This window comes from Loxodonta africana, chromosome 15 (genome assembly GCF_030014295.1).
Source record: "Loxodonta africana isolate mLoxAfr1 chromosome 15, mLoxAfr1.hap2, whole genome shotgun sequence".
Classification (NCBI taxonomy): domain Eukaryota; kingdom Metazoa; phylum Chordata; class Mammalia; order Proboscidea; family Elephantidae; genus Loxodonta; species Loxodonta africana.
Window position 1 is genome coordinate 56,678,060 of NC_087356.1, and position 13,506 is coordinate 56,691,565.

The 13,506-nt window shown below is 42.9% G+C and overlaps 1 long non-coding RNA gene across 1 annotated transcript in view; it reads left to right on the top strand.

Moving 5' to 3' along the window:
- Positions 1–5,745: 5,745 nt before the first annotated feature.
- Positions 5,746–13,506, top strand: part of LOC111752662 (uncharacterized) — a 31,765-nt gene continuing 24,004 nt past the window's right edge. Inside the window, exon 1 of the long non-coding RNA XR_010317994.1 lies at positions 5,746–5,848. This is a non-coding gene — a long non-coding RNA (uncharacterized LOC111752662). The remainder of the gene's footprint in view (positions 5,849–13,506) is intronic.

A 13,506-nucleotide genomic window follows, 5' to 3' on the forward strand; every position in this document is an offset into this window, starting at 1 on the left:
TGATGGTCCTGCACTGTGAAGCATGTCTTGCCTGAGCAGAGGCTCCTGCCTTAGTCCAGGGGCAAGGCACAGGTGGAGAGACGCCTAACACACAGAGGGTGCATCTGGAGCTGCGACTGCACCCTCCTGAGCACCTTGGATAAAGCACAGCTCACGAGCCTCCAGAAGACCTTACGCCCCCACATGAAATAGAGGATTTAGGGCCACTTTACCCCGTATGGAAACCCTGGTGGCGGGTGGTTAAGAGCTACAGCCGCTAACTAAAAGGTCAACAGTTTGAACCTACCAAGCACTCCTTAGAAACCCTATGGGGCAGTTCTACTCTATTCTATAGGGTAGCTATGAGTTGGAATCGACTTGATGGCAATGGATTTCATGCCGTATAGATCAGGAAACATATTAATGATTTCTCTCTCCCTCCAGTGAAAGTGGGCAGACTTCCAAATTCAGACTACAAAACATGCTTGGGAAAACTCAAAAGGTTAACCCTGATGTAATTGTCTTGGAGAGGAGGGCCTGACTTCAAGCCTGGACTCAATCTGTAATCAGTGGACTGTTTCAAAAGGAAAATTTAACGTAGTCAACATTACTTGGTGTGAGCCACCAAGGCACAGCTGCAGCTGTCCTCCTACAGACTTGGCAGGACCCCTCCTCTCAGCATGTTTTAGTTCCACTGTCGGGGCTGAGTCAGTCTTGTCTCTCCCGGTGTGAGCTGGCATTCCGGCCAGAAGGGACATCAGCCCCTCGGTTCTCATCCCCTGAAGATTCATGGAGTGTGGTGAGGACGACTCTGGATTGGGAAAGAGAAGCCTTGGGCTCCTAACCCTGGCCCTGCCATTGATAATGATAAGATAGCTGTTGTCAAGTTGATTGCGACTCATGGAGACCCCATGTATTACAGAGTAGAGCTGCTCCATAGGGTTTTCTTGGCTGTAATCTTTACGGGACCAGTGTATGACTACTGGTGATATGAAGATGTCAAAAGCACAGACTTTGCTCTCCTGGAATCACATTCTAGTGGTGGAGATAAGGCAGGAAAGATAAGGAAGGAGATATAAAAACTTAACTAACACAATGTGATGACATATGAGCAAGATGATGGGTACGTGGAAGTGTTCAGGAAGAGAAGGCCAGGGTTTCTGGGAAGCACAGAGGAAAGTGGGCTTGAGCTGAACTTAAAAGACATGACAGAGGACTGCTGGTTGGGTGCTAAAAAGAACGAGGTAGCTCCACAGGTACTGACATGGGAAGAAACCATCAGGAAATAGACTACCAAATACAAAACAGCAAGTTGTAGAACAATATCTACAACACGTTAGTAGTTGCCATCAAGCTAGCTGTGACTCATCACACAACCCCATGTACAACAGAACGAAATGTTGTCCAGTCCCGTAACATCTGCATGATTATTGGTGTGCATTGAAGTCCATTGCTGGGGCTGCTGTTTATATTGGGTGCCTTTCAACCTAGGGCTTCACCTGCCAGCACCATATCAGACAATATTCTGTTGTGATCCACAGGGTTTTCATTGGTTAATTTTTGGAAGGTGATTGCCAGGCCTTTCTTCTTAGTCTGTCTTAGTCTGGGAGCTCCACGGAAACCTGTCCATCATGGGTGACAAGTATTTGAAATACTGGTGGCACAGCTCCTAGCATCATAGCAACATGCTAGCCATCATAGTGCCACAAACTGATGGATGATGAGTCTACAACAGAATCCCAGGAAAAAGGTATAGTATTTGTATAAAAACAGGAAAAAATCTGGAAGGCTGCATATCAAACTGTACATAGCAGTGACTTTTTGGTGTAAGATTGGGTGAAAACAGACAGGGTGATGATTTTCAGCTTTTAATCATCCCCTTCTATGTTGTTTGACTATGCCACAACAGCATATTAAATTTTCTAATTAAAAAAAATGAGGTGTTGTTTGACTATGCCACAACAACATATTAAATTTTCTAATTAAAAAAAACGAGATATGAAAAATAACTTTGTAGTAGCTGATTGGCAGAGAGAAAAAATGCAGGTACTTTGAGGGAGGAGAGACCAGGGGGACAGAGAGGCAAAAAGTATAGGGAAAGGAACAGGGGTCAGAGAAGGGGGTGGTAAAAAATGACGTTTTCAGTGGTCTTTAATTACCCATAATCGTCCATTCTGTCAGGACTCTCTGAATTTATGGAATCCAAAGGATGTTGAGCAGACCCCGTAGAACCAGGATGGCCAAGCAGTGTTCACAAACCTCTCAGCTATTTCCCAGGATATCCCTCTAGGGCCCTCTCAGCACATTTTACATTGTAGAGAGGAAGGAATAAAAAACCCAGAAAGTCAGTGCAAACAATAATGGAACCACACATGATGGGGTTCTGGGGTGACTCTGCCAGGAAATCTGGCTTCTCCGTGGGCTCTGGCACACAGAAGGACAAGCACCTGGGTGCCAGATGTGTACACACGCCTGTGTGCCACTCCTGATCCATCTGGGGCTCAAGACAAAGGCTGGGCTTTTGATCAAGGGGAGGAGAAACAGTCATCACAAAACACAGGATAAGAGATTCCAGGGCTGGAGCATGAAGAGACAAAGGTTCTCTGGGCCTTGCTTTCCTTTCATCTTTTCTTCTGGTGTCTGTTCAATACTGGTGGCGACTGCACTTGTCATGGTATCTGGATTTTAGCGTCCTCGGTTTTGATAATTTGTTTAGATACTACTTCCCTGCTTACATGTAGTCTTCTGAAGCATGACACATTTTTTAAAGCGAGATGGAAAGAAAGAAGAGATAATATGTAAAATGCAAAAAATGGCTGATGTTTTGCTTTGTTTCCCATTAAATTTAATTCCATTCTTCATTTCAGACTTAACTGTCTTTGTGTGCTGAGATGGAGGAAGGGATCCTGAGGTTGTTGTGACGGGGCTCCTGCCTTGTCTTGGAGGGGTGGGCAGGAGTGAGGGAAGGTTGGTGGTGAAGAGGCTGGAGGATCCTTGTCAAGATAAGATTCTCACATTCCCCTTATCCATTATTCTACTTCAGAGATACTACCTTGTAATGTAGCTTATCATGCTGAGTAAGTGAAAAGCGCTCTTCACCATAACAACAGTAAATATGCTGGCGGTAATTAGTCTAGCAGGGAATCTAGGTGGTGCAAGCAGTTTGTTTGCTGCTGCTAAAATAAATGTTGGCAGTTCGAACCCACCCAGAGGCTCCACGGAAGAAACGCCTGGTGAGCTGCTTCTGTAAAGATTACAGCCAAGAAAATCCTATGGAGCAGTTTTACTCTATAACAAATAGGGCCACCAAGAGTCGGGGGGCAGACTCAGTAGCAGCTAATAACAATTATTCTAGAAATTCATTTAGGTCCTATTCCAACTGTGTCTAAGCTACATGGAAAACCCTGTCTTGTAGGCTGGGCTATGGAGATACTCCTTTTGAGATGCGAAGAACTCATTCTGCATGACTTTACGTGGGGTCAAAAGATATACCTGTTCCCTAGATCGCTGGATTTTTATTTTCTCTTGAGGACCTTAAAATATACGGTCATCTCAACTGAGATCCTTCCTCACCAAATATAACATCACAGAATGTGGAGACGCATAACCAGCATTGCCTTTTCTGATTACTAACTGCATGACCGGTGGGAAGCTGGGCTAGCATAATTTTCCCTTTTTTGACAGATGACAAAACGGAGGCTCTGAGGATTTGTGACTTGACCTAAATCACAAACTATTAACACAGTTGAGGAAGGAGTCAAATGCAGGTTTCTAGGCTCAGATCCTGTCCTGTCCTTCCTCCTATCTTTTGTCCTGGAGCATCATTTTCTTTTGCTTTGTACCATGCACATGGATCAGAATAGGTTCCCACTTAACCCACCTGCTGTATTTTTGAAGACACAATTTAAAATAAACGTCTCTCTTTCTTTAGGTGCTTCTCTGGGTGTTTGTGGCAGTGGCGGCTTACTTTGCACCATTCAGATTCCTAGCTCAGGTTCTTTCTTACCATGGCAGGGAGTGTAGAGGATGGAACTACAAGACCCTAAGGGAGCTGCTGTCTGTATAAACTCTACTTAGACCTATCTCCAGGCTCTCCAGCCTCTCAAGAATCACACTGTACACCCGCACAGGGCAAAAATCCAAGTCTTCTCTACATCCATTTTTGTTCACCTCTTGTGCAGACTTAGTGAACACCATTGTAATGAGTTGTGCTTGGTTTAATTGACCGCAGGCTCTTAAATGGGAGTGTCATGCTGGAACTCTCTGGGCTCTCGAGGACAGGCGGAAGCTGCTGTAGCTGTGTCTTCACAGATTTCTGTCACAGCACAAACTGCACTCTATCGGAATGGTTGATTTATGTGTCTGTCTTCCCACAACGGTGTGAACTTGTTATATTCCTAGTGCCTAGCACAGTGCCTGGCACAGGAGTTTATTAAACTGAACTGAACAGACAGCACTATCTCTTAACCTTTTTTCCTAGCCCAATTAATGTGTAAACACAAAAGATAAGCAGTAAAAATCTGCTTGAATTACAATAGCATTTTCACTATATAGTTTTATGTAATGAATGATAGTGACATTGCTCTGAATAACATTTCTCAGATTTTCATAGACTTTTAAAGTCAACTTTTTGTGTCTTCATTAAAAAGCGAAAAGGAGGCAGCCATGACAAATTGTAACTTCCATCTATTACTGAAAGAAAATAGAATCTTTCTTTGAGGATAAAATTCTTAGATTAAGCAGCTAAATAGTGACTCTTCAAATAAAATCACCTGACATGAAATAACCTTATTCATAGAGATAGACTACACTGTAAGATTCTTACCAGAAACTGGAATATGTGAATGAAAGATCCTGCATATTTCCACCTGGGACAGATGCAAGCTTTATTATTGCATTGTTTACATTTTCTCTCACTGGGGACTATATGGTTCTCTCTTCCCTTTTAGTCCTAAACTAAACCAAACTCCAAGCCCATTGCCCTCAAGTCGATTCCAACTCATAACTAGTCTATAGGACAGAGTAGAAGTGCCCCATAGGGTTTTCAAGGAGCAGCTGGTGGATTCGAACTGGTTAGCAGCCAAGCTCTTAACTCTTAACCAGGGTTCCACGAATCAGGGCCACTATAATTAAGTTATTCTAGAGACCACCTAAAACCAGACTTACAAGAAGAGGGTATGCTAGCTTTACATTTCAGAACTTCCAACTCTCCATTTGGTCTGTCGGCTCTCTTCCAGATGATAGTTTTCTTTAGGAAACACCAGCTTCCCACCAGGTTAATAGAGGCAAAAAAGAAGCCTGAGCAGGTGGACAGCCTGCTTGCTGAGAGCCTTTCCTCACCGCCTTCTACGCAGTCCCCCTCCTCCCCCTCCTATCCTCCTCGCCTAGACTGAATGGGGACATGATGGAGAAAGTCAAGACATGTGAAACACACTGTCCACACAGTCAGCAGTCATCTTAGTGCCTCAGCACAGGACGAGACACCGCGGTGCCCCACTGAGCCAGCTCTCTTTTCTCATCTCCCTCCCAGGCTCCTTTTCCTTTAGTCCCCTCCGGTGAGTTTTATTGAATTAAAACACAATTTAAGGGATAGGAAATTAAGTGGGATTTGGTGTTACCATAGGTTTTCCATCTAGACCGCGGCGCCAGTTCCCGCGGTGTCAGGGGCTAGCGGAAGACTGCTTTTTGTTCCAGCTCCCCCTGGCTTGACCACACCTCCAAATTTAAGGAGGCTGCTCTATTAGAAACATTATGGTCTTTGCATCCTCTTGCGCCACTGAGCCAAGGGTTCCCGCAGGTAATTGGAAAAGACCACAGTCAGTGAGGGAAACGCAGGATCTAGTCTTCATCCAGTCTCTCCGGCAAAGTAGTAAGTGAGCTGTGAGTTTCTCTCTAAAACTTTTTAGTCCATTTTCCTTTTCCTTTTTTTTTTTTTTTTCATTCTGTGGAATTGAAGGGTAAATTGATGGGAACTTTCAGGATATACAACCGGGTTTTCCTTTTTTCTTTTCATATTTTGCTGTATTTCCCATTCAACTGTTTATTTAGTAATACTTTTCAAAAATACCTCCTAACCTTGTTAGAATAGTCTGGAATTAAGACTGCGTTTTATTCTTTTTTTCTGCTTTATAAAAACAAAATCCTGCACCCGTTAGATATTCAAAGTTACATGTCAGAAACTCCATATTTTTTCTTAGTGTCTTGGAGAACTTCCAAAGAAATAAAACTGTAGTTAAAGAGTGAAATCTCTTTCTTTTCTTTTTTTTTTCTCTTTTATTCCTAGCAAGCCTACCGTTGTACATTTTTGCCTAGCAGCATAATGAATTGCTTTTATGCAGAGGAAATTGCTAAACGTTTGAATCTTGCAAGCCAAACTCGCCTCTGTCGTGATTTTTTTTCCCTGTCTGTGCCTCAGAGTTCTTCAAGGGTTTAACAGTCTGCTTGGAAACCCTATGGGGCAGTTCTACTCTGTCCTGTAGGGTCACTATGAGTCGGAATCCACCGAGGGCAATGGGTTTGGTTTGGTTTTTGGTTTACCAGTACCAGTTGTTTTCTTTAGGACTGTAGTTGGAAGGGGGAGTCTCCAAGCCAGGGGGGCATTTTTCTCCCCTGGACTTGAGAGGTGCTGTATAGAGAAGCGGGAGCCCGGATGGCAATTCCGGTGTTTTTATCTGACAATTTTACATTTTACTTGGCTTCTTCTCATCCACTGTTACAACTCCTCTGCTGTCCACTTTCAAAGTAGCATTTATGTGGGCGAACGGTTCAAAAAGGTGCTGGGTTACAGAGAGCAGGGCACTTGATTGCAGGCTTTCCTTATTACTTTGTGAAAAAAATTTTTTTTTTTTGTAATCTCAAGGCCTTTTTTTTTTTTCCTACTTTATGTCACTGATGTGTAACTGTAACTGAAAAAAGATATTTGTTAAACATCGGGAAACAGATTGTAAAATGATAACTCTGCAGCTCCATTTGATTTGTAAGATTACGGACACTTCAGCTCTGTCATCAGCTGGGTTCTGGGTTACATCGCCTCCGTTTTATCTCCAGAGAACCTGTTTGCTTCTGCACACAAGGGTTACACCCTGTGGGTGGCTGGGTCACTGAGACCCTCATTACCTGTTGTTCCTGCGTGGACGGGGTGGGGTGGGGGAGAGCGAATGAGTTAATGTCTGCGAAGTGCTTTGAAGATGAAAAGGTCTTTTCATGTGTTTAGGATTGTAGTTATTAATATTAATATTTGAAGAAGCATGCTGCTTCTAATTGTAAATCAGCAGCTTCCATCCTTGCCAACTCAGTAGTGAAATAACAAACAGTGAAGGCAGCCGCACGCCCCTTCCGTCCTGGTTCCACTGCGAAGGATGTGGGGGTAACAAATCTGATACTTCAGAGAGGTTGGCTTTGCATTACAGGCTCCTTACACGGAGGGGCTGCTTGGTAGAGGTGCAAAGAAGTCCAAGAAAAGAGCAGGGTGGTGAGGTGATGGGGCGGTGTAAAAGGGTTGTAGTCCTTCAACATCTGGTAGTCTGTGACCTTGAAGAGCTGGTAACGATTGGACCAGGGCCAGTTGCCTGTGCGAGATTATAACAGAATTCAAAGGCGAGCAGGGCCAGAACCGGAACCAGCACTGGGTCTGAAGTCAGGAGACATCTATGTGCACTTGACTTCTGCTAGAGGTTAGCTTTGTAATGGAGAAAAAGTTATTTAGCATGCCTGCATCTCCTTTTCATCTCTAAAATGTGAATAACCATCTGCATCCACCTACTTCACAAAGATGAGAGAAAAGAAGCAGGTAGCGGAGAGCTTTGAAAAACAGAAGTGCCAGCGAGGTCGCGGGACAGTATAAGGAGGAGTGCCAGGATTTGGGTGTGTGGGTGCAGTCCCTAGGGCAGGATGAGGTGGAAGGCAAACAAATGCTATAGAAACAAATACTTGGCACTTAGATGCTTCTCTTTGGCTATCCTTGGTGCCTCAATGCCCTGGCGATTTTCTTACCAACTCAGGTTCTGCTTGTGCCTCACAATTTTATTTATTTGGTGAACAGATCTGTTTGCGACAGCAACTGTCCTTCATAATTATCTGCTCAAATTCCCAGTTATTTGTATCAAACAGCAGAAGGAATTGCTGCATCCCAGAAGCTAGGGTATCCGTGATTTCTCTCACTCTCTCCTTTCTTTCTCTCTTTTTTTTTGGGGGGGGGTCTTAATGGAAGTTAAACTTTAATTTAGTATTTGAACGAAATCAATGCAGGATGCAGCCATTTTGTGGCATGTCTCTGAGGGCATTTGAGGCAATCTTGTGAGTTTCTGCAATTCTGGGAAAACTTACATATGAAGACACAACCCATGTTTGCCTCACCTCCCTTGTCCCTGCTCCTCTGAAAGGACAGTGGAGTAGGAAACTCAGCCTCTGGATTTAATACCTGGCTTTCTCCATTTCACAAAGGAAGGATGGGAATCCCTGACATTTATGGAGCACTTAATATGGTACAGTTCTTTTGTCAGGTGTTCTGTATGGACTACTTCATTTAATCTACAATGAAGTCTTTGAGGTGGGCACTACTCTTATCCCCATTTAACAGACGAGACTGTAAGGCTGAGTAACGTGACTAACTTAGAAAGTCATGGGAGCCTGTTAGAACCAAGAGAGCCTGAGCCCCAGAGATTGTGGTCTGAATTGTATCTCATAGAAACCTTCAGAGCTTTGAGGCACTTCAGCACCTTCAGGATGGGCTTGTTGCTTAGGCAGAGGATTTGCTTATCTGGGTGAACATGACAGATGAGGTCTATTTTCCAAAGGGGAACTCACGTGTTACCGATTCACTGTTACGAGGATACCGACTATGATGAAGAGCTGCAAGGTTTGGTTGGCTATCCCTGCATCCCTCAGGTGATGGATATTGACCGAGTGTCTGCTCTGTACCCAGCCCTCTGTTGGGGGCTATGGCAGGTACAGAAGAAGCAATATGTAAGTTCCATTTTTTTAAATTTACAGATGAATTTGAGAGTCAAGATTTTACCTAAAAAGAGATTAAAAATAAAAGACCACATACTAAAGTGTTAGAGTGTGATGCAGTCTATGGGTGCTGGGGGAGCTCAGGTGGGAAAAAATGGTATGGAGAGCAGTGCAGGAAGGATGTTTGTGATCTTTTTTTTTTTTTCCCCTCAAGGAGGAGAGTCTATTTGGTGTTCCAGTTAATGAAGTACTCTGCTGTCTCAAAAACAGAGGGGTGCAGTTTGGGTGCTAATTACTAGAATGAGAGTAAAGCAGCAAACTTTTAAGGCAAATGTCAGGAAAATATCCTTCCTGGGGAGAAATACAATATATAATTTTCCCAAGAGACATGGAAAAAAAGAAAATCTCAGAATTTGAGTCTTTTTAGATTTTTTTATTAAAAAAATTATCATTTAGACATAATTTCAGATGCATAAAAAGTCACAAGAAAAAAGTACAAAGAGTTTCCAAAAGATCTTAGTCTTTACAAAATTGTGAAAAACGTAACACACATCACTCTCCTGAATCATCTTTTGGTTCCTGCGGTGATCCTTACTCCAAAACGAATCCCTTCTACCGGGAAAGCAGCAGTGCCAGTTTCCCGGTTTAAGAGTCTACATTACTGGAATCATGACTTCTTAGGAAAGGCAAGAGATCTTGACAGACGTGGCCATTACCTGGCACATGGCTGAGAGGCAGGGACAGGTCCTGAGTGTCACCTTCTTCCTGGCCCGGCCTGCAGTGCAGCTCAGGTGAGAGTCAAAATTCTGCCCAGACTACGGCCCAGATGTCTTCTTGTTTTTATTTTATTCTTTGGTGGGCACTGCCTCCTAAACGCCCACCTTGTTAGAATTTCTTGTGAATCTATGTCAGTCTAGGTCCTGCCTTGTTACTCCAGGTGCGGCCCTCTGACCCGCAGCTATGCATCACCTGGGAGCATGGTAGAATGCAGAGTCTCCGGCCCCACCTCAGGGGCACTGAATTCGACTCTGCATTGTAACATGATCCCCACCCTGATTCCTAATAGTTTGGGCAGCTCTACTCTGAAGGAAACAAAACAAGGAAACAAACAAAAACCAAAGAGTCTTGTAATATATTCTGTAACGGCTTAGGACTTCCTTATGTTTATATTTAGTTGCTAGAGTGTTACTCTAAAAAAAGTTGACATTTGTATTAGAAGATGTCGGTTTCCCTCAGGAAGCTGCACTATTTTGCTATTTGTGCTGTGCAGTCTTTCAACCAGCTTGTGGCCCACCTTAAGATTTTAGAAATGACTGTGTCTTGGTTTTATGCGTAACAGTGGCGCCAACAACAATTGAACAGAACTTGTGGCTCTTTTCTCCTGTGAAATTCCTGATTAATGCTGCTCAGTTTATGATTATGGGAAAGGAACCCTTTTTTGATGACTTCAAAGGAAGTCCTTAAAGAAGAAATGAAAGATTCATGTCATCTGGGTTTAGCTCTGATGGGCAAAAAACCCCAATAATTAACAAAGACTACTATTACTGCTAATGATTGAATGCTTACGAGTTGCCAGACACTGTAGCAATTATCACGTGTAAGGCACTCTGTTGAGCATTTTTATTTTAGATGCAATCCTCCGGAATGATCTCACAAGGTTAGAACTATTCATTTTAGAATTGAGGCAAGGAAGGCTTTGGGAGATCAAGAACTTTGCCCTTGGCCATTATTCAGTAAGCAGCTCCCCGAGACTAACTCAAGGTCTCCAAGTCCAGAGCTCTTTACCACTTTGCTACACACTTAACCTCTCTGGGCTCAGGTTGTTGAAATGAAAAATGAGCAGATTTAATGAATTTTCTTTCAGCTCCAAAATTCATCAAATTTACAAAATCCCTCTTTTCTTAAGAATGCCAGCAAGGCATTTAGCATTACACTGAGGAATTTGAACCTTAAAATTTGGGCAGTAAAACAACTGACGCTCCACCATGAAAATCACAATCAGATATAGTCCAAGAAGTTGCTTGCTGGATCTGAGAGACTTAAGACAGCTGGTATCCTTTAGCTCTGTTTTCAAGGGGGCTTTATTAAAGATATCCAGCCCCCTTTAATTATTTGCTCAATATCTGTTTCTCTTTACGGCGTCTCTTAATTTTGGTGAGAGCTCCTTAGGAGCCAGAAGCATATCTAAATTCTAGATTATATGTCACATGCTCCACACACCATGAGTTGCAAAGGAATTATTTAAAATTCTGGAGGCTTTAAGGATTTCTCTGACAGCAACCATTGGATTAAAGTTGACATTTATAGTCTTGCAACCCTTCCTGGAGTTCAGCTTGGCCAAGAACCTTATACACCATGACCTCTGCTACATTCATTGCTGTGAAGTGAAACGTGCTTAATATCATTACGCCAGCTTGTTCTTATTCCCCACCCATCCCCAGGTTCTTAGCTAAAAAACAAAACAAAACAAAAAACCCTAATTTATTTATTCAGTTTTTTATGAGCCCCCATTGTGTTTATGGCACTGGAATAGACCTGAGAGCTAAGCGTGATCATTTGTTGAATTTCATATTTAAATATAGGATTTGAGGAGGCTTGTCGATTATTTTCCAAAAAATTAGCTGATGAAAACCCTGTGGATCATGACAGAATATTTATTGTCTGAGATAGGGCTGGAAGACGAGCCCCCTAGGTTGGAAGTCACCTAAAATCCACAGTGACCACAACAGTGGACTCGAGCATACTGGCGATAGTGAAGATGATGCGGCAACGTTTTTTTTTTGTTGTACATGGGGTCGTCATGAGTTGGAGCCAACTCCAGAGCAATTTCCACAACATTTGAACGCAAAGCTGTAGCCACTTATACTATAAAGCAGTTTACTGAACGTTAGTTACCTTTAGCCTGTTAGAAGGTGTTTCTATGTGAAGGCTGATTGACCAGAAAATGTAGATTGTTAGTTTCAGAAAAGTGTCAGTCACTAGGACTAGCATTTGTTTTCTTTCCTTGTTAACTTCCTGGACATATAAGAGCAGTGGGTCTTTAACGTATTGCCGTGATGTATGTGAGAGGCAACCACTTTCTGTCCATTTTTGACAATGCCATACCAGCAGTGTGATGGTAAATGATTTATTTTCAGTAAGGAGGAAACAAAAGCAATCTATGAGCCAGTCTTCATTACCTAATTGTTATGATAAAACAGACTAACACGTTGCCTTCGAGTCCCTTCAGACTCATAGCAACTCTTTAGGACAGAGTAGAACTGCCCCATAGGGTTTCCAAGTCTGTAAATCTTTACCGAAGCAGACTGCCACATCTTTCTCCTGTGGAGCAGCTGGCAGGTTTGAACCGCCAACCTTTTGGTTAGCAGCCAAGCACTTAACCACTGAGTCACCAGGGTTCCTTAAAACAGATTAAAGCCACCTTATATTCTCTCTCTCTTTCAGGAGATGATAGCGAGTTCCTCCTTGAAGAAGGGCAAAACTACATGCTCTTATAACATTTTACTGACATGAGTCCATGCTGGTATTCCAAGAAAAAAAAAAGGCTATGTCAATTTATACGGGATTTTAAAATGCTGTGTTTAATTAGGAGATGGGGTTACTTAGAGAAACAGGAGCTGGGTAGGAGTTATTTTCAGGCTACTAGGCAAGTAAAGAGCCCTGGTGGTGCGTTGGCTAAGAGCTCGGCTGTTAACAAAAGGTTGGCAGTTTGAATCCACCAACCAGTCCTTGGAGACCCTATGGGGCAGTTCTACTCCGTCTTATAGGGTCACTACGAGCCAGAATTGACTCAATGGCAACAGATGACTGCTGACTCTGGCGATGTAAGCACAGGTTGGGGGAAGAGTTAGTTAGCAGTGAAACTGCAAAGAAATAAGACTGAGACGTTAATTGTACTATTAGTTGTTGCTTTATGAACAGACGCTAATTATACTACTAGTTGTTGCTTTGTGAACTTAGTGACAGAGTTGGGGAATTCAGTGGAGGTTACAGAAGCCCATAGTACATAGGTGCGGACTACTGAAGATAAGAAAGAACGCTTACTACTGTGAAGCTGGAATTCTTAGTCAAGGAAGTGAGGTTCTTAAGAACTTAGTGAAAGATTTGACGAGTGAGGCAGAGAAACCGTCTTCAGGGTTTTTTTTTTTTTTTTTTTACCGTTTTTCTTTTCCACAAGTTATAGCCCCAGTGTGTCCTTCGGGGAGAGAAGAAAATGAAAATATTTTACTATGCTTAAATTTGAGTTCCTGGAGCATTGGACTTGATAGCTTTTGCTCCACTGCCTGATGAGTGGGGTGATTTATGACAATGATTTGGAAACTACGAATGGACTACTCGTGAGAATTAGAAAGAAAACAATTGGGGAGAACAGACACACTCATCAACCTGGTTCACCCATCAGTTTGGAGAAAAATATGGCCCTGCTTATAGTTAGCAGGAAAGAAGCCTTGCTTCAGGGTTGTGTGTGTCTACACCATCACAGGTGGCAACTGGCTTTTCTCCCAGAGGCATCTTCACTGCCTTGGAAGTACTCAGCCATTTACAGGTAACTATTGCACACACTGACTCTTTCAT